This window comes from Kogia breviceps, chromosome 4, assembly GCF_026419965.1.
Source record: "Kogia breviceps isolate mKogBre1 chromosome 4, mKogBre1 haplotype 1, whole genome shotgun sequence".
NCBI classification, from domain to species: domain Eukaryota; kingdom Metazoa; phylum Chordata; class Mammalia; order Artiodactyla; family Physeteridae; genus Kogia; species Kogia breviceps.
Window position 1 is genome coordinate 47,331,191 of NC_081313.1, and position 20,026 is coordinate 47,351,216.

General features: G+C 42.5%; 1 protein-coding gene across 2 annotated transcripts in view; it reads right to left on the minus strand.

The window, feature by feature from the left end:
• Nucleotides 1-11,828, minus strand: part of ELOVL7 (ELOVL fatty acid elongase 7) — a 69,779-nt gene extending 57,951 nt beyond the window's left edge. The window contains exon 1 of one of the 2 annotated variants that reach the window (XM_059060982.2): nucleotides 11,476-11,828. The gene's annotated coding sequence lies outside the window, so the exon portion shown is untranslated. The remainder of the gene's footprint in view (nucleotides 1-11,475) is intronic. The other variant, XM_059060981.2, reaches the window with a different exon arrangement.
• Between the last annotated feature and the right edge of the window lie 8,198 nt (nucleotides 11,829-20,026).

Sequence of the window (20,026 nt, forward strand, 5' to 3'; positions counted from 1 at the left end):
TTATCTCAGTGTGGGTGCCTCCAGCTATGGCCCTTTCAAACAATAGCTCAACATCAAAGAGAAATTGCAGACCAATGCAAGATTAAAACAATGACTGCCCTATAAAAGTGGTCACAGCACATATTTACAAATGTCTTTCTAAATAAACAAAGAAAGACAATTCCTTTCCAGTTAGTTTTACAGGAAATACTTAAATGATTTCCAAGGATTTTTCCCTTGGTGGGGGAGGAGAGGCGAGGGAGAAATTCTAATGATTCTGGCTTTATCTACCATTATGAGTTTCAACCATCTGATCTTTGAAATATATCAACAATTGCTAAATCTCTAAATGCCCCATCATGAAGGAACTGCCCAGAAAAAGCCACTGATTAAAAGTCTCAAATTCTACAAATGAGCATGTAATTTGTTCACTTAACGTGCAATGATTACCAAGGAATAAAAACAAAGGAATTACCAGTATCTCAGCCAAAAGCTTTCCCTGATCCAGTTTCTCTAAGATCAACTTTTTTGTGTGTGTGTGTGGTACGCGGGCCTCCCACTGTTGAGGCCTCTCCCATTACGGAGCACAGGCTCTGGACGCACAGGCTCAGCGGTCATGGCTCACGGGCCCAGCCACTCCACGGCAATTGGGATCTTCCCGGACCGGGGCACGAACCTGCGTCCCCTGCATCGGCAGGCAGACTCTCAACCACTGCGCGACCAGGGAAGCCCTCTAAGACCAATTTTGACACCACAATCTACCCATGTTTCCAGGCTCCAAACCTTAGCCTCCTACCCTTCCTTCTTCTAGATCTTCCTTTTCTTCACTTTTCCTTCACTTTCTCTGCCTTTCTCATTCCTTTCCATCCATACAGCATACACCTGTCCAGGCTCTGTGATGGACCAAGGGATCAACCTTCCCTGATTCACACCCTAGTTTCCTCTCCACAGACAGTGACAAGCCAGCAACCTGAATCGTCCAGCAATTCTCCTGGCCAAGTAAATTTTCTTGCTATTCTCTAAATTCTATTACACCCTCACAATAACTAAAATAGGAATACATTCATCAGAGACTTTTAGAATTTTGCTTTTTTTTTCTTTAAAAGTTATCATGTACTCTTAAGAGCATAAAGATTATTTCTACTACTCATAAAAACCCAGATAAATAAATGGTTTTATTCTGCTTTATTAATGTAACAGAGTTTATGCCTAAAATTGTCTTGTTTTTATTCTACTTTGGATAAAGTATTTATAGCTTTAGGAAAATATATTAAATGTACATAGTATGGGACCTTATGAGAACATTTTAAACTGCTGACTTGGAACCTCCCTGGTGGTGCAGTGGTTAAGACTCCACCTGCCAATGCCAGGAGACACGGGTTCGATCCCTGGTCTGGGAAGAACCCACATGCTGTGGAGCAACTAAACCCATACACAGCTTACTTTCTGTGGGAAGACATATAAGTAAACAAAGATAAACACAAACATCAGACAAATGTGGCAAAGGTTATGAAGAAAGGAAACATGACAGACGGATGTGATAGGGTCACCAGAGGCAGAGGGCAGCAACACTAGAAGGGTAGCCAGAAAGCTCTAGAACATTTGAGAAGATCTAAGGGCGGACAGTCATGCAGGAGACAACAGCAAGGGCAAAGGCCCAGAGGCAGGGACAAACAGTATGTCAGAGGAGTAGCAAGCAGTGCACAAGGAGGAGGGGGATGCTAGCTGACTCGGAGACGTGGGCATGCAGGGTCTTGAGGCCTCAGTGAAAGAGCCAGGCTTTTATTCCACGTACAAGGGGAAACCATCAAAGATTTTTTGTTGTTGTTGTTGTATAACTATTTTTTTTTCAAGATTAAATGTGTCTATTTCGAGTTAGTGGAAACAATGGTATATTAGCTATCAGCACTCCAAGCTACATGTATGTATTTGCCTCTAAACCTTCACACATTGTCAGTTTCCATTCCTCTAACATTCCATCAATGGGCCTCCTATTTCTAGCAAAATCATAGTTCAAATGTTTTAAAAAAGTAAAAGCGAGATGATCACCACATTGTGCTTCCAGGGCCCCCAGAAGGATTATAATTGTTTTAAATAAATGTTTATTGTTTTCAATAAAGGGGGAAATTGATAACATGAGCACTATTAATGGCATGACTAGAAGAACAGAATACAGATTAAAAGAAACATTTTAGGCTGGACAAGTTAGTTTCCCCTTAGCAAAAACTCCACATAATATCATGGATATGATGTCAACATTAAATTGTTCAATTTGTGGGCCATACGCTTAAGCATATGGGCTAGTACATTTCTGCACTGAAACAGAAGCAGTAAAAGCTTTATGTTCTACCATTACACTTCCAGATTTTTCACTTATTAATATACCTGCCAACCTAATGATCCTTGCATGCATTAGAGTTTGCTTTTGTAGAGTTAAGTTTATTTTCCCCATCCCTCCTGCTCCCGTAAACATTGCGGTGTGAACTCTGCCCAATTGTATGAGAATGCTGCAAAGCACAGCTCTATGCCACCTCGGGACAGGAATTCCCCATCCCCTCCCCAGGCTATACATGGATCAGTAATATTGATCACATCTCATCTTACATGCAGACACTGCTCCCTTAATTTCTCCATGCCAGAGGCATACGAGCCAGCAGGTATGTATACAAAAATGGAATTAAAAGGAAAAAAAGAAAGAAAAAGCTTTCTTGTTAAAGCCTATTGTCCTAGAAGGAATCCATTGCTTTGAATTCACTTAAAGCCTATACACACGAAATGTGTTTCTTCTGAGAACCTCGTCTAACTCGTGTGTATGACTATTTTTTAAAATAAATTAATTTATTTATTTTTGGCTGTGTTGGGTCTTTGTTGCTGTGCGAGGGCTTTCTCCAGTTGTGGAGAGCGGGGGCCACTCTTCATCGCGGTGCGTGGGCCTCTCACTATCGTGGCCTCTCTTGTTGCGGAGCACAGGCTCCAGACGCACAGGCTCAGCAGTTGTGGCTCACAGGCCTAGTTGCTCCGCGGCATGTGGGATCCTCCCAGACCAGGGCTCGAACCCATGTCCCCTGCATTGGCAGGCAGATTCCCAACCACTGCGCCACCAGGTAAATACCTGGTGGTATTTATGGTAAAATACACATAAAATACACATAAAAATACACATAAAAATAAAAATACACATAAAAATTTACCAACTTAACCATTTTCAGGTGCCCTGTTCAGTGGCATTAAGTACATTCATACTGTTGTGCAACCATCACCTCCATCCATCTCTAGAACTCTTTACATCTTATAAAACTGAAACTCTCATCAGAGGCTTTTAAGCAAAGCAGTGACATGATCTGACTTATGATTTAAAAATTAAGTTGCTTGCTTGGTAGAGAATTGATGGTAGGGAGGCAGCAGGATTAGGAGTTTACTGAATTGATGGATTCAGGATACACTTTGGGGACGGAGCTGACATGACCGCTGCTAATTTGGATGTGGGCATGAGATAAAGAAATAAATGAGAAGAGGAGTTCACTTCTAGATTTCTATATCTCCAGGGTCTAGCACATAGAAAATAGCCAATGTTTATTTCATAAATGAGTGAATACTGATTTAACACTTAATAAGTAGAAACCTTTCTTCCCAGAGAACCAGGAAAACAGAAGTGAAAACTGCCATGGACGAAGGAGATCTCTCTTTTCTAGGGCCTCACAATCGGTACTGTGTCCTTGTAACATGGATGAAGTCTACGCAGTTGGTTCATGTCAACATTATATGTTTAATTCCAACATTAACATTAAAAGCTAATCCTTGTACACGTATACAATACGTTAAACTTTATTAAGCATTTTATATATTTTATTTCATTTCTTTCCTAAATCAATAGCTTTTAACCTTTGAGACCATGGTGCTATGTGCTACCTCCCTAGAGATGATGTGTATACATAAACCTGATGTTTTGGAGAATTTATGGACCCTCTAATGCCCATCCATAGACCAATCTCAGGTCTAAAAATACCCTGATCTACCTAATATGAGTTGTTATTGTATATTGTTATAAGAACCTAAACTTTATTAGCCTAGCCCTGGCACCTTTGGAGAATTGCTTTCAAAGGGTTTACCTTCATTCATGTCCATAATAAATGAGTTAACCAAGAACCAACATTAATTTACGGGACTTCCCTGGCAGCCCAGTGGTTAAGATTCCATGTTTCCCCTGGAGGGAGCACAGGTTTGATCCCTGGTCAGGGAACTAAGATTCCACATGCTGTGTGGTGCAGCCAAATAAAAATTTAACTTAATTAAAAAAAAATTTTTTTAAAGAACCAATGTTAATTTAAAGAATATCTTTCCATCTTTACCAAAACTATTATTGAAAGTATTATACATGAAGTGATTCAAGATCCTCTTTATAAGAACCTACCTCATAAATAAATCCCTTTTACAATTCATTTCTAGGGGAAAAAAATACTACCTTAAAAATTGATGTTTTGAGCTTCCTTGGTGGCACAGTGGTTAAGAATCCGCCTGCCAATGCAGGGGACATGGGTTTGAGCCCTGGTCCAGGAAGATCCCACATGCTGTGAAGCAACTAAGCCCGTGCGCCACAACTACTGAGCCTGTGCTCTAGAGCCCGCGAGCCACAACTACTGAGCCCGCGTGCCTAGAGCCTGTGCTCCACAACAGGAGAAGCCACTTCAATGAGAAGCCCGTGCACCGCAACAGAGTGGCCCCCGCTCGCCGCAACTAGAGAAAGCCCCAAAACAGCAACAAAGACCCAAAGCAGCCAACAAAATAAATTAAATACTTTTTGAAAAATTATGTACACCCCATAAACACGTACTTTACCTTGAGACATGTAAGTATGTATTAACTGCCAACTTTCCAAAGTAGTTCCAAGATTTTCTTTGAGGAAGAATTCCTCCCCAATATTTTTCTCATGTAAACCATACTCAGAATTTATTTTCTACAATTTCCACTTTTAATGTTCTAAGTGGATTGAAAACTAAAAAACAAAAACGAAACTTGTAAAGCAAGCTCAGGATATTATCTTTCAAGTTTTCACAATTCTCTCTCCAATTCTTTACAGTTAGTTCTCCTGCCCACTTTTTAAGGCACTCATTTTCATGGAATCTCTTCAAAGAATTCAACATTCCTTTCACAGAAGCAATAATACTCTTTCCCTTTTGCACTTTATAGATTTACACACATTTAAATTATCTAATCACAATAACAAGCATAACGGGCACCAACAAGTTTGCAATAAATACAGCCACTGAGCCAGCCATCAGAGCAGGGAACAGGCTGCTAGGAAGTGGTGTTCATCATGCTTGGGCAGCATTGGGTCTGCTTTCTGGGGAAATGAGAAGCATGGGCTCATAGGGTCTACTGGTTAGATGTCAAGAGGATTGTCTTTATATTAGGATGAACCATACGTAATTGCCAGTATACAAATATTTCTCCTAGAGAAACGGCAATTGCATGTGTTCAACCTAATATTTCTATTTTTAATTTTAAAAATATTAACTATGTTTAATATCATATCTATTATCCTTTTATCCCCTCCCTTTAAACAATGAATAGTGAGTCTCACAATTTCATTTTTAAAAATATTTATTTATTTATTTATTTTCATTTTTGGCTGTGTTGGGTCTTCATTTCTGTGTGAGGGCTTTCTTTAGCTGCGGTGAGCGGGGGGGGCCACTCTTCATCGCAGTGCGCGGGCCTCTCACCGTCGCAGCCTCTCTTGTTGCGGAGCACAGGCTCCAGACGCGCAGGCTCAGTAGTTGTGGCTCACGGGCCTAGTTGCTCCACGGCATGTGGGATCCTCCCAGACCAGGGCTCGAACCCGTGTCCCTGCATTGGCAGGAAGATTCTCAACCACTGCGCTACCAGGGAAGCCCCACAACTTAAGTTTTTAAATTCCATGTTTGCTCAGGAATAAGCTATTAAATAATCAGTAATTAAACTCTGGTTTCCTAAGAATGTGATTTCTACCTTCTTTCTTTCTTCAGGTTAAAGTCACACCTGTTAGACTTTCAAAGAAATTCTTCAAAGACTGAAGGTATAAGCGTGTGCCTTCTAGTGAACTGAAGGATAAAGAGCAGACCTCACATTAAAATGTGAAGTCAGCATTCATTACTTTGTTTGGTTCTCAGACATAAAACTTCTTGGCTCACAGGATCCAACACAGCACTCTCTGCCTAGAGAAGGCAGGAAAAAGGAAAGAAGAGGAGAGGGCAGAGAAGCCCCAGACAGACTTTGGATAAGTCCCCCTTAAATACAAGCAGCCTTTCCTTTTGTTCTGTCCATGTTATGCCACTGAATTAGAATAAGCAAACAAATACATCACAAATGTGCTATTAAGACAAAATCCCACAACTGGGCATGGAAAGGAAGGAGCAGAAGACTGGAGGGGCTGTATTTAGTTGAGGGACAACTAGCCAACCCTCTTTTTCTAGTTCTCACATTTCTACCACTGACCCTAAAACGTCTAAATCAGGTTTACGTTTATGGTTGTCCTTATGCCCTTGCAAAACCATCGTTGGATATCAGAGCCCTAGTGTCTCTCATACGCTCTAAATCATCAACCCACTGAGTTAGTATGCAGAGGGGGAAGAGCCTGAACGTCGTAACCATACCTGGGTTTAAATCCTGGCTTAGCACTTGTAACCGTGTACCCTAGCTGAGCACCCTTTCTGCTGCTTCAACTGAGCACCTTTCTTCACTTTTCTGCACCCATGTGTGCCGTGAAGATTCTGGTGCAGACCTTGCTGGCTTTAGACAATTCCTGAGAAAATGCACAGAAAGTGCCTGATTGCAACTATGACTGATGTCTAAAAGATGCCCAAACGTTTCACCTCATGATTTTCAGCAAGCAGGTAAAAATTTAAATGCAGGCTTGAGCTTTCTATAAACCTGTGGCACAAGATCTCAACCACTGCGCCACCAGGGAAGCCCTCCCCTCCCTTCTTAAAGGGCTCCACTGGCTCCTCATTGTCTGTAGGATAAAATCCAAAATCTTTACTAGGTGAATCAAGGCTCTCAGTAAGCCAGCTCTGCATACCTAGGCAACCTCTTCTCACATCCTCCTCTGCAGTGATTTTACAGTGTTTTCAGTTCTCTGAATGCACCTGCATTCTCTCAGCCTGAATTTGATTTCCCACCCTCATCCCATTTCTCTGCTGCCCCAACTCCCAGTCTTCCTTCTTTCAGCTCAGGAGGACAACTTTGTCTGCCTTTCTCTGCTCGGCTTCCCCAACCCTCTGTGTTAATCACAGTTTTCCACACTGTACTCTAAGTGTTTACCTACCTTGAGCCCACATAGATCTGGATGGGCTTCAGCACCCTGCCGACTACTTTGCCTGACGCAAAGCTGACACTCAAATGTTTGCTGAGTATGCAACTTCTGAAACTCCCTAATTTTGGCTAGGTTTTGCCCTATACCTTATATTAGAGGGGACAAAGGAGCTGGGCTGCTGGTGTTTAAGGCTTGTGCTGCTTCTCCAAGTGGATGAAGATTTGTCTTTAATATGGCACATTTATGAGTTATATGTTATATGGTAACTTAGTTCCTCTGAATAATGGTCTGTTTAGAAATATTTATCACTAACAAAAAGGATAATTTTACTTGTCAAGGCAATGACATGTGCTTTTAATATATCTAAATCAATTAGGAATAATTTAAAAATCTCAATTTTAAAAAAAAGACCAATCTTATGAAGTGCTAAATTTGCATTAGTATTCAGCTATTTCATAACATGTGAATGGTCCGAATTGGATGAGTCACAGAAATACATATAAGATATATTCCTCTCTAAAAATGTTTATGGCATGCTTCTTTCCATGCTATATGGTGTGTTTTATTGAAACTCAAGATTAGTTCTCAATTTAACATGCTACTGTATATACAAAGGCTCCAAAATTATTTGTTTGGTAAACAGCATTCTTCTATATTCTAAAACTGATGTTTGCACATGTAGCACACCAAGGAGAATAAGCAATTAAACAAACTAGAAAAATTCTTATTTCTTCAACTCGACCAGTAAGTACCTGAGGTCAGAGGCTTTAAGTATATTTCACTCTCTAGCATAAAGAAACAAATCCCAATTTGTAAAATGACATAACTGCAAAGGTAAACATTACTGTAACTTAAGTTGTTTATAACTGTTGCTAATATACCTATCCAACAACAGAGGATTAGTTAAGGAAATTACATTACAATTTTTAGAATATAAGGCAGATAATAGGAGTTTTGGAAAATATAGGTGAAAAATGCTTACTATGTATTATAAGGAAAACTCAATATACTAAAATTCTATATGTAGTAGGATGTAGGAAAACATGCATTTTAAAAATGAGAGAGGGGACTTTCCTGGTGGCGCAGTTAAGAATCCAGGTGGTTAAGAATCCACCTGCCAATGCAGGGGACATGGGTTTGATCCCTGGTCCAGGAAGATCTCACATGCCACAGAGCAACTAAGCCCGTGCGCCACAACTACTGAGCCCGTGAGCCACAACTACTGAAACCCACACACTCTAGGGCCTGTGTGCCACAACTGTTGAGCCCACATGCTGCAACTTCTGAAGCTGCGCGCCTAGAGCCTGTGCTCCGCAACAAGGAAGCCACCACGGTAAGAAGCCCGCGTTCTGCCACAACGAGTAGCCCCCTCTAGCCGCAACTAGAGAAAGCCTGCGCGCAGCAATGAAGACCCAACGCAGCCAATAAGTAAATAAATAGAGAGAGACAAAGGTAAAATGGCAAAATATTTAGTGTGATCGACTCACGCTCAGGGGGTCAAAACGCTCTTCTTGGCTCGCCAATCTCACCGTTTTGGTACCTCCTTCCAGTTTCTTTTCTCCTCGCCTCAAACCTCCCCAAACACAGTCAATTCTTCCTTGACAATGCCTCTCAGGATTAGTCCAGGACCACATTACCTTATACAGAGGTTTCGAGAAAAGATTCCCATTTGGCTTTTCTGCAGTCTCATTCAACTATCATATCTACTGCCAGAAGAAGACAGTCATTCCACTGCTAAACATATCTACTGTGGTAATCTCTTCATTTATGTTTTATGCATTTTTGTGTATGTGTTATATTTTTCAATGAAATTGGGTTTTTCTTATAACTCTGGGTGGCTTCATATTTTGTTTGGCTAGGATGAGGTTAGGATTCATGGCTCTCTGCTGATATGGCCCTACTTCCTTACCCTTCTAAACAGAATGTTTAGCCAGGGTAGCTGGGTTCCTATCTGCAGCAATGGAGTTGGCAGAGGCTTCCCTGCCCATCCTCTACAAAGCCTGCCAGGTCCCCCACGTCTACCAACGCATCCTTAACACCCTGTAAAACCCAGCTTAAAAATTTCGAAAAGTTTTCCACCATTATTCAACCCACCCAATATATGCTATATTAATTCATCTTGCATCATATTCTGCAAACATTTATCAAGCAACTACTAGTTGTAAGGCTTGAAGAGTTAAAGTCTTAAGTTGTTAACAATCTTTCTGTGGACATGAACATTTATGAAAGAAGCTAACCAACAGTAAAAAGAAAAATGACATAAGTGATAAATGAATGTTCAGGAGTGGAGAAGTGGGAGACTGGTGAAGAGGAGTAGGGAACGGGGGTGAGAATGAGGAAGGCTAGAAGGAAGAGACAAGGTAAAAGCCGACAGAAGAGGTTTCATGATCGGGAGAAGTGTGATGTGACACATGACTGCTATTTTGCACCTGCGTGACTACAATAAAGGGGAGGGAGGCTGACATAAATGACGCTAACTAGAAATGCTTTGGGGCAAAGCAGGGCAAGTCCAAATGGAATATTACAGTATGCACTGACATATGCTACACTAAAACTGAATAAGATACATGGAAAGCACAGAATCTTTAAGTGGGTAAGTAGCAGTGATAACCTAAGTAACAAAATTCTATGAAAAGAAAACCTAAATGAGTACAAAGTCACACAAGAAGGAAAAGAAGGACCTGAGGCTGAGAGCCTAGTCAGAGAACATGAAAAAGCACAGGACTTCAAGAAAGTAAGGATGAAGAAAGGAACTCTAGGTGAGGCAGTATGCACGGTGGTTAATAGCCTCAACACTGGACCAGGGCCCCTGAGTTGGAATCTCCACCTGCTACTTGTGCGTCCTGGGCAAGTTCCCGTGTCTCAGTTTCCTTATCCGTAAAAGGATAATGTTATCATTTATTTACCCCCATAGGATTGTTGCCAGGATTAAAAGAGTTGATACAAGTTCTTAGAACAGTGCCGGGCACAGAAGCATTTGATAAATGTCTGCCATTGGGGGAAAAATATTTTCTTTAATCGTCGGTGACCTTGAGGAGAACAATTCCTGGCCAGTGGTAGAAGCAGAAACTACAAAATAAGGGAATTAACAAACAAGTGATGGCTAAGAAGGCAGAGGCAACCCCCAAAGTATCGAAGACTCTTTCACAGCAGTTAAGCCATACAAGCGAGAAGTGAAATAAAGAGTAACCTGCGAGTACAAGGTTAAAGGAAAATGCTTTTCGAAGGAACAGCTCAGCAAGAGGAAAAAGGCTTGGCTCGCCAAAACTATTCTTCAGTCTTTGTGCGACTTGTTTTCCCAACCACACAGCGAGAGGACAGGGGTAGAGACCGTATCCTTCCTGTCGCAGCTTTCCCAAGGGAGCTCGAAAGAGCAGCGTTCTCTCGGCATCCGGTAAGTTTGAATCAGCGCTGGCTGATTAGGGGAGAAGGCCCATTTCCTAACCAGCGATACCCGGTAAGATGAAACAACAGGCTTTCCGATTTCCATCTCCGGCACGACCTGTTCCACCGCTGTGTACTCATCACTCTCCTCAGCCAGCAGCTGCCGCTGGGACAGGATGCAGCTCGGGGAACCAAAGAGGCAGCGCCCGCTGCAAGAGCAGCGCCCCAAGTTCATTCCGGCCTCGAGGACACAAAAGCGCCCCAGAGGGGAAAAAGCAGAAAGAAAGGGGCTCGGGGATTCGGGGGTGGTGGGCGAGCGAGCCCAAATCCAGGAGCTGGGAAAGCGACCTCGGAGGTCAAGGTCGAGCAGGTCCTTCTCCCTCCCAGTCCCACCCGCAAGCACCTTTGTCCTCCCGCCCGGAACAGCTGGGCCCTGTCCCGCGGGAGCGCTCGGGAGAGGCTCAAAGCCCAGAGGCGGCGGGGACCACCGTCCCTTTGGGATGCTGGGGGCGGCGGTGGGCTCCCAGGGAGGGTGCAGGTGAGCGCGGCGGCCCCTCCCTCCGGCGGGAAGGGCTTCGACCCTGGGCACCCGCAGACGGCGCGGCGACAACTTCCGAAGCGCCCGCCAGGGTCCAGGCAGGGCCTGGCCGGGCTCCCGAGTCTCCGGGACCCGCATCCCACTACCCGCGCGCCGCGCCCAAGTTCTTTCCACCGGGCTGCTCCCGACCCCTGCCCCCGGCGTCTCTCTCCCTCCCCCCATCCCTTCTCCTCCGCGCCTCGGAAAAGTTTGGCCCCGGCCCACCGCCTGGGAGCCCCACACTCACCCCGCGAGGAGCTGAGCCCAAGTGCCCGGGCGCGGGAGCAGAGGGCGGCGGCGGGCGGCGGCGCGAGCGCGGAGCTCCTCACAGCGGGCCCTGCAGCCCTGGCCGCCGACCGAGCTGGAAAAGGGGCGGAGGCCGCCGGGTGTCACCTGCCCGCTCTCCCACCCCGCCGCGTGACGCCGCGGAGCACCGCCCCCTGACCACCCGCCGCCGCCGCCGCCAGGTACTCGCGAGGGACCGCGGGGAGGAGCCTCCCTCCCGGGAGGGATCGACCAAGAAGGGCGCGCGGCCTCGGTCGCCCCACCTCCGCCTGGCTCGGCGCCCCACAGCTCGGAGCATGGCCGGGACGGGGGACCGAGGACCGCTCGGGGAGATCCAGACTAATTACATGTCTTTCTGAGCGCAGATGTCATCACCTGAGGTCATCTCGAGGCTTAACATAAATAGTGTGAAAACTGTCGTCATGCATGACTCAGGATTGAGTTGCAGAAAAATCTGAAATGAGGAAAACCTGGCCCAGGGTGAGGCTGGCGGCGGAGAGAGAGAAGAAAGGGGAGTTCTTGCTACTGAAAAGGCTATTCGGAGGGTTAATTCATTATCTGAAATGGAAGCCAGACCCAACGGCGGCGAGAGGCCCAATTTGGGTCAGCTTCATCCCCTGCTTGTTAAAAACTGGAGAATTGCCTCAAATATTGGGGAGTGAAGGGGGCTTTTAGAGCAATGAAGAGGAAATTGTATATAATCTAAGTTAACTTTTTTGCCCTGGTTAGTAACAGCTGCTGCTGCAGCCAACACACTCTGGCACACTGACTTTTCCTCATCCACGGCTGGCTTGAGTGGTGGGGTGAGGAGGAATGTCAGGCGTGTGAATGCGCGCTCCATTATTTTTTACCTTACCTGGCTTTGTGTTTGATCATGAGCCTCCTAACCGCTCTCATGTTTTGGAATCCTGGCATCAATAGCTGGCGGGCAAAATAAGAGTGGAAAGGAGTTACTTGTGCAGGAGGCAAAAATCAAGAACTAGAATTGAGTTGTCTTCTAGAAACTGGAAAAATAACCTCAGGGGTTGCAGTCCTGGCCCACGCACCTCACAAACCTGGCCTGTGAGTTTGTGCTGTGAGTTTTGAGCATGAAATCACAACAAAAATCACAAAAAAAAAGACTACCGGGGAGGGAGGGTAGGAAGAAGAACACTCCGTGGTCCACAAGCATGTTTTCCTCACATACAGGTAGTTGCCTATCATCACCTAATCCTATGGCATCAACAAGAGATTTTAAATGTTTTATACAAAATGTTGAGAGCCCCCATAGTAGCCATTCAGGAAAAAAAAGAAAAAGCAAAAAACATGAAAGCTCAAATTTAAGAGAATCCCAGCTTCAGTGAAACTAAAGATTTCTCCTTCCTTTTAGATAAACTTTGCTTTCATAATAAAACCATGTCATTTGGTAGTCTCGGCTACTGGGAACTAGAGACAATTGCTTAACAATATTTGTCTTTGCATTTGTCACTATCTGCCCATCTATATACAATTATGAAATTTCAAGTATGCAAAAGATCAAATGGATTCATTCATTTAACAAATACATATTCAATGCTTTTATGTTCCAGGCTCTGAAGATTCAACAGCTAACAAAACAGACCAAAAAGAAAACACACCTCTGTTCTTGGGGAGCGTACTTTCATTTACCTTCCTTCTAGTTGGAGATGACAGACCACAGGTGAATAAGCAAGTACAATATGAGTGTTCATGTAGTGATAAGTGCTGTGAAGAAAAATAAAGAAGGGATGAGGGGCTTCCCTGGTGGCGCAGTGGTTGAGAGTCCGCCTGCCAGTGTAGGGGACACGGGTTCATGCCCCGGTCTGGGAAGATCCCACATGCCGCGGAGCGGCTGGGCCCGTGAGCCATGGCCGCTGAGCCTGCGCGTCTGGAGCCTGTGCTCCACAACGGGAGAGGCCACAGCAGTGAGAGGCCCGCGTACCACAAAAAAAAAAAAAAAAAAAAAAAAAAAAAAAAAAGAAGGGATGAGGATAGGGACTTCTGGAGGTGGGGAGGTGAGGAGTTGCACTGTTAAAGTAGCTAGGGAAGTCCTCAGTTGAAGGAGGCATTTGAGCCAAAGTTGTAAAGAGCTGAGGTGGCAAGCCTGTGTGTCTATCTGGGTAACAGCATTCCAGTCATCGGGAACTGTAAGGCTAAGGGCCCAGGGCATGAGCGAGCCCCAGATGATCACGTTCACAGAATGGCAAGGAGGCCAGAGCTGTTGGAGTGGAGTGGAAGGTAATATCAACAAGATTTCGCAAGGATCTGATGTGGGGTGTGAAAGGCGGGACAAAAAGGTCAAGGATGACTCCAGGGTGTTTTCCTCTATCAGCTGGAAGGAGAGAGCTGCCATTTACTAATAAAAGGAAGACTGAGAGAAGGCAATTGGGTAGGTGGGTGGGGTCATCAGGAGTTGTTTGTGGGACTGATTTCATTTAAGATGCCTATTAGATATCCAAGTGGGAATGTCAAGTAGGAAGTTGGTTATACCAGTCTGGAGTTCAAGAGAGAGGTCTGGCCTGGTGATACAAATTTGGGAGCTTCCACATGATATTTATTTATTGTCTGGTCTGAGAATGGCGAAGAGCACCGTGAGTGAGACTAGAGAAGAGGTTTCAGAACTTCGTCCTGGGGCACCCCACTGTTAAGCCATCAGGGAATGAGGAGGAATAGTCCTGAGATTTGAGTAAAATCAGGAGAGTGTGGTTTCCTGGAAGGCAAGTGTGTTAGTCAGCTATTGCCACAATAGTTCTGTATAACAGATCACTCCAAGGTCAGTGGCTTATAGCAGTATACCTGTTCTCATGCCCACGAGTCAGCAGATTGGTTGCAGTTCAGCAGATCTAGGCTGTGCTCAGCTGGGTGGCTCTGCTTTAGGTTGCAGATTCAGCTTAAGTCTGTCCCATGTGTGTTATTTCTGGAACCCAGATTGAAGAGTCAGCAGCCACCTGGAGAAGATCAACTGGGGTACAAGAGGCAGTCCAAAATCCACATGATTTGTGGGCCTCTGCTCACATTATTGAAGCACGTTTAAGGCCTCTGCTCACATCGGGTTGGCTAATATTTCATTGGCTAGAGTGGGTCACATAGCCAAATCCAACATCAGAGGGGAGTGGGAAGCATATTCAACCTACAGTGGAAGGGTGAGGAGAATGAGTATTTGCTGAACAATAATCCAAACTTTTATCATAGCAAGGGAAGAAAGTGTTTCAGGGTGAGGGAAGTGATCGCCCAATAAGCTGGGAACCAAAATTGGCCCTTGGGCTTCCCTGGTGGCGCAGTGGTTGAGAGTCCGCCTGCCGATGCAGGAGACGCGGGTTCGTGCCCTGGTCCGGGAGGATCCCGCGTGCCGCGGAGCGGCTGGGCCCGTGAGCCATGGCCGCCGGGCTTGCGCGTCCGGAGCCTGTGCTCCGCAGCGGGAGAGGCCACAACAGTGAGAGGCCCGCATAGCATACCGCAAAAAAAAAAAAAAAAAATTGGCCCTTGATTTAGCAATATGGAAGTCTTTAGTTGACCATGACAGAACAGGTTTGGAGAAACAGAAGGAATGAAAACCCACCCCATTTGGGTTTTCAGATCTGAACGTGCACATTCACCAAGAGGCAACAGAGGGAAGGTAGAGTTATGGGCAAAGATTGGGGGGAAATAGGAGCTTGTGTTGATAGATTGTTTTAGGTCAGATTTCCCAGAAGCAGACCTGAGGCAGAAAGTTGTGTGCAAGTGATTTGTTGAGGTCAGTAAGGGATCCAAAGGGATCTGGGTGAAATAATAATATTGTTCACTATGCAAAATTTAATATTTTCCAAATTTAGCTTTTTTTTTTGAAGAAATAAAATGTTACAGTTAAAGTTCCACCCTATCCTAATCCTCTTCTTTCTCCCAAAGGTATCCTGAAGTAGCTATGTATCATTTCCATGCATGTGTTTATACTTTCATTAGTATATCTATCTCAATATATACTGTAATTTTGTATATGGTTAAATTTTATGGAAATAGTATCATACTGTATGTATTCTTCTACAACTTTGTTTTTTAGTCATGTTGATTCATGTAGCTCACTCATTTAATTACTATAGAGTATCCTATTGTATAACTAAACCATTTATTCATTTGCCTTCTAATGAACAAAATTGGGTTAGTTCTAATTTTTCCCTTCTGGAGACAATGTGTCAAGGAATATACAAGCAACTATTTTCTCGTACACACGGAGAAAAACTTCTAGGGTTTATACTTAGAAATGGAACTGCTGGTCATGGAATAGATTGTTCTCTTCTACGGACATTTGCTCTTTTTTGGCTGCCCTGTATCTGAGTCCTCTGTCTATATTTGAGGAAGCTCCTATTATGACTTCATAGAGGCAGAGCTCACCTCCCATTAAAGAAGCTGAAAACGCATGATACTCACTTTGCCACCTGCTTGGGCAGCTAGAGCTCACAGTTGCCGCAACTCCCTGACAACCCTCCTCCCAGGATTCTGAAATTGAAGCTAGTGACACAAGAAGTTGTGTTTGCTAGTGGCATGGGTGGCTTCCCAGACTGATTCACTGGCATAAATTTAGCTCTAGTTTGTCAGCAAAGCTTGACTTTGTTCTTGCCTTTTCCAAGCCTATTATCCAGCCTTTGTGGAGATTCTGTAAGCTCTCAATGTTTTTCAATAAACACCTTTTATGTTTAAATTAGTTACTTTGTTTCTATTTCCTGCAGCTGAGGACCCTGACTGACAGACTCTCCTTGACTGACAGACTTTCCTAAGTGGTGCCAATTTACACTAGCACCACATTGTATTAATAGTTTTCATTTCCCTAAATCCTTGCCAACATTTGATATTTTCAGACCTTATATTTTTCCCAGTCAGATGGGTGTGAAATGGTTTCTCACTGTTTTTTCTTTTTTGTTGTTTTTGTTGTTGTTCCTTTTTTTTTTTTTTTATGTGGACCATTTTAAAAGTCTTTATTGAATTTGTTACAATATTGCTTCTGTTTTATGTTTTGGTGTTTTGGCCATGAGATATGTGGGATCTTAGCTCCCTCCCTGACCAGGGATTGAACCCAAACCCCCTGCATTGGAAGGCGAAGTCTTAACCACTGGACTGCCAGGGAAATCCCCTCACAGTTTTTTTTGTATATTAAATTGCATTCAGTTTAAAGTATCTCAGAAGAATGTTAACTCTTTTATTTTTGGTCTGGACATAGAGGTACACTGCACATTAATTCAAATCACAGATGATACTAAATTGAGTGATGATATGAACACCCAGAGAACACAGACAATAAAAAGAGATCCACAATGAAATAACCAAACAATGTTCACACTTCTTAATGCTATTTTGGATATATATATGGAGAAACACCCGAATGCTGATTTCTAATAGCTGGAAAATATTTTCTGCATGACTACCTTACAAAGAAACTTGTGGCTGATAGATATAAAAACAAAGTAGGTACAAATTTATAATAACGAACGGTATCAAAGAAAGTGTAACACATGTGATAAGCATATACTGAAGCATCCCATTAGAGTCTAAAGAAGTGAATGTTCGTCCCTTTTAAAATAACCTATTTAATCAACTGTTGTATTGATGCAGAAAAATCATCAATGTGGGGAGATATAGTCAACCGGTAAACAGAAGTTTTAGTGCTGTTGTAAGTAGAAATAGAAGAATTACGTGGAAAGAGCATAACAAAATTTAAGTTCATAAATTTCATAAACAGAAATGTGATCCAAGGCAAGGGAGAGATGCTTCATCACCAAACTATTGTAAAAGTGGAAACCAGTACGTTATAAAGAGAACCTGAGAGAACGCATATCTCTGTCATTGATTTCTCTAATCTGTATTTCAGTTTGGATACATTTTATTAGTTTGTTATATTGCTAATTTGTAATTTTTAAATGAAATTATTATAGGCCCTGGTTAGAATTTCTCCCTTAATATTATTATAAAATACAAAAGGATGCCACATAATTTCTGTATTGACCAATTCTTCTTGCTTTCGACTTCTTTATACAATGCAAAAAAAATTGCATGTGAATCACCATACTTATAGTCAGATTCTAAGAGTTAGATTAAAGCTTCTTGGAGTGGATAAGAAAGTGAAGCAGGCTGTAAAAATCAGGAGCTGAAATGAGTCATTTAAACTATTCTCCAGTTAAAGTTTAATGTTCTCCACACTCACTGAAAGTCCATAAATTCAACCCGTGATTATGAAGTACAAACTCTTCGTCCTAGCAACAAACAACACATCAACAAAAAACCAGAATAAACCACATCTTTAAAGGTTATTAACAAGCCATTTAGCATGCTTCAAATCAAGGCACAAATAAGGGGGTGTGGCTATTCCTTGGCTTGGGAGGTAGGACTGAACCACAAACACAGCCCCTCACGTGCTTCCTTGTAGTTATAGTCACACACACATAATACCAACCAATCCATCATCAACTAAATACAAATCAAGTGTTTATTAAAGTAATATTAAATTTTAATTAATATAAAGTCATATTAAAAACATTAGACCATTTTCACCTCAAATTTTACTTACTGTTTCCTAACCTGTGCATATTTGTAAACCTTGTTGGTTTTTTCCTTCTCCTCCCTATCTTCACCCTGGTCACCCAGCCTCCCTCTCTTCCCCTCCCCCTCGCCTCCCCTCCCCCCCCCCCCGCCTTCCCTCCCCCTCCCCCTCCCCCTCCTCCGCTTCCTCCTCCTCCCTCTTCCCCAACCCCTCTCTTCTCTCACTGTATATACCTTTTCAGAAATGCTCATCATGTTGAGGGGGGAATCAAAGATAGCACTCACTCAGAATCGGAACTGCGAAAGCCACGTTGAACTACCAATTAAGCAACAAGGATATGGAGGAAGGGCTTGGGGTCCTATTGTTTCCCCTTCTTTTTTTTTTTGATGTGGACCATTTTTAAAGTCTTTATTGAATCTGTTACAATATTGCTTCTGTTTTATGTTGTGGTTTTTTGGCCACGAGGCATGTGGGATCTTAGCTCCCCGACCAGGGATCGAACCCTCACCCCCTGCATTAGAAGGCGAAGCCTTAACCACTGGACTGCCAGGGGATTCCCCTCACTGTTGTTTTAGTATACATTTTCAGGATTCCTAGTGATACTGAACACCTTTTTATATATATTTTTTAGTCATTGAGATAGCTTCCTTGAATTCCTTTTTCATATCATTTGCTTAGAAAAATAAGCACTGGCTTAGTCATATGTACTTATTTTATTTTTTTGCTGTTGACTTGTCCATTGTATGTTTTATAATATCTTTTCTCAATATAGGACTTATATTTTAATTTTACGAGGAGTCTTGTTATTCTTAAATTTTAAAAAATTAAATATAGTTAAATTTATCAATATTTGTCTTATGCTTTGGGCTTTTTGCCTCTCAAATAAAAAATGGTTTCTTTTTCTGAGGTTATAAATATACTCATTTTTGTTTTCCAAAATCTATTTTTTTCTTATTAAATTTAGATCTTTAATCCATCTGGAATTGTTTTTAAACTGGTATGTTTGAACAGGTAATACATTCACATGCCTTGCATATCGAAAAGTCATACAGTGAAAAATCTCCCTCTATCTCATCTCTCATCTATGCTTTTCTGATATACTTTTAGAGATTAAAAATAATTTTTTTAAACAGCATATTCTTCCTGTTTCTGTCTTGTTTTTACACAACTAGTAAATACTATACACATTGCTGCACCTATATTTTTCACTAAACAATATATATTGAGATACTTCCATAAAAACCTTATTCTTCTCTGTGTTGTATGACTCTACCATGATTTATTTAACAAGTTTCCTATTAATAAATATGTAGGTTGTTTGTAGTCTTGTGATGTTACTATCAACAGCTAACACATGTATAGTATGTGCCAGGTACTTTTGTAAGTACTGTTTATATAGATTAAATCATTTAATCCTCACACCAACCCAAAGAATACTATTACCTCCATTTTACAGATGAAGGAACCGAGGCACAGGGAGATTTAGTAACTTACTCAAGAACATAATGTTAGTCAGTGGTAGAGCTAGAATTTAAAACCATGCTCTAGCCCTCATGCTCATCACCACATACAGTGCTCCAGTGAATACCCTTGCACACACTATGTAAGTTTCTAGAAGTGGACCTGCTGGTTCAGAGAGTAAGTACATATGTAATTGTGCTAGCTACTACCTCTATATAGGCTTGCACTAATGTACACTCCTGACAGCAATGTATAAAAGTATCTTTTCCCCCCATAGCCTTACCACAGTTAAGGTAACATTTGTTATCAAATGTTCGGATGTTTGTCAATTTGATAAATGAAATACAGGAGATTGCTGTAGTTTCCATTTGTGTTTCCCTTAAGGTGAGTGAGATTGAGCATCTGTTTCATATGTTTAAAAGTCATTTATATTTCCATTTCTGTAGACTGTTTCTATTCTCTAGTTTTCTATCAGGTTGTGGCCTTTTTTTCCCCCGTATCAATTTCTAGGAGTCTTTTAATATATATGTAGGAAGATTAGCCCTTT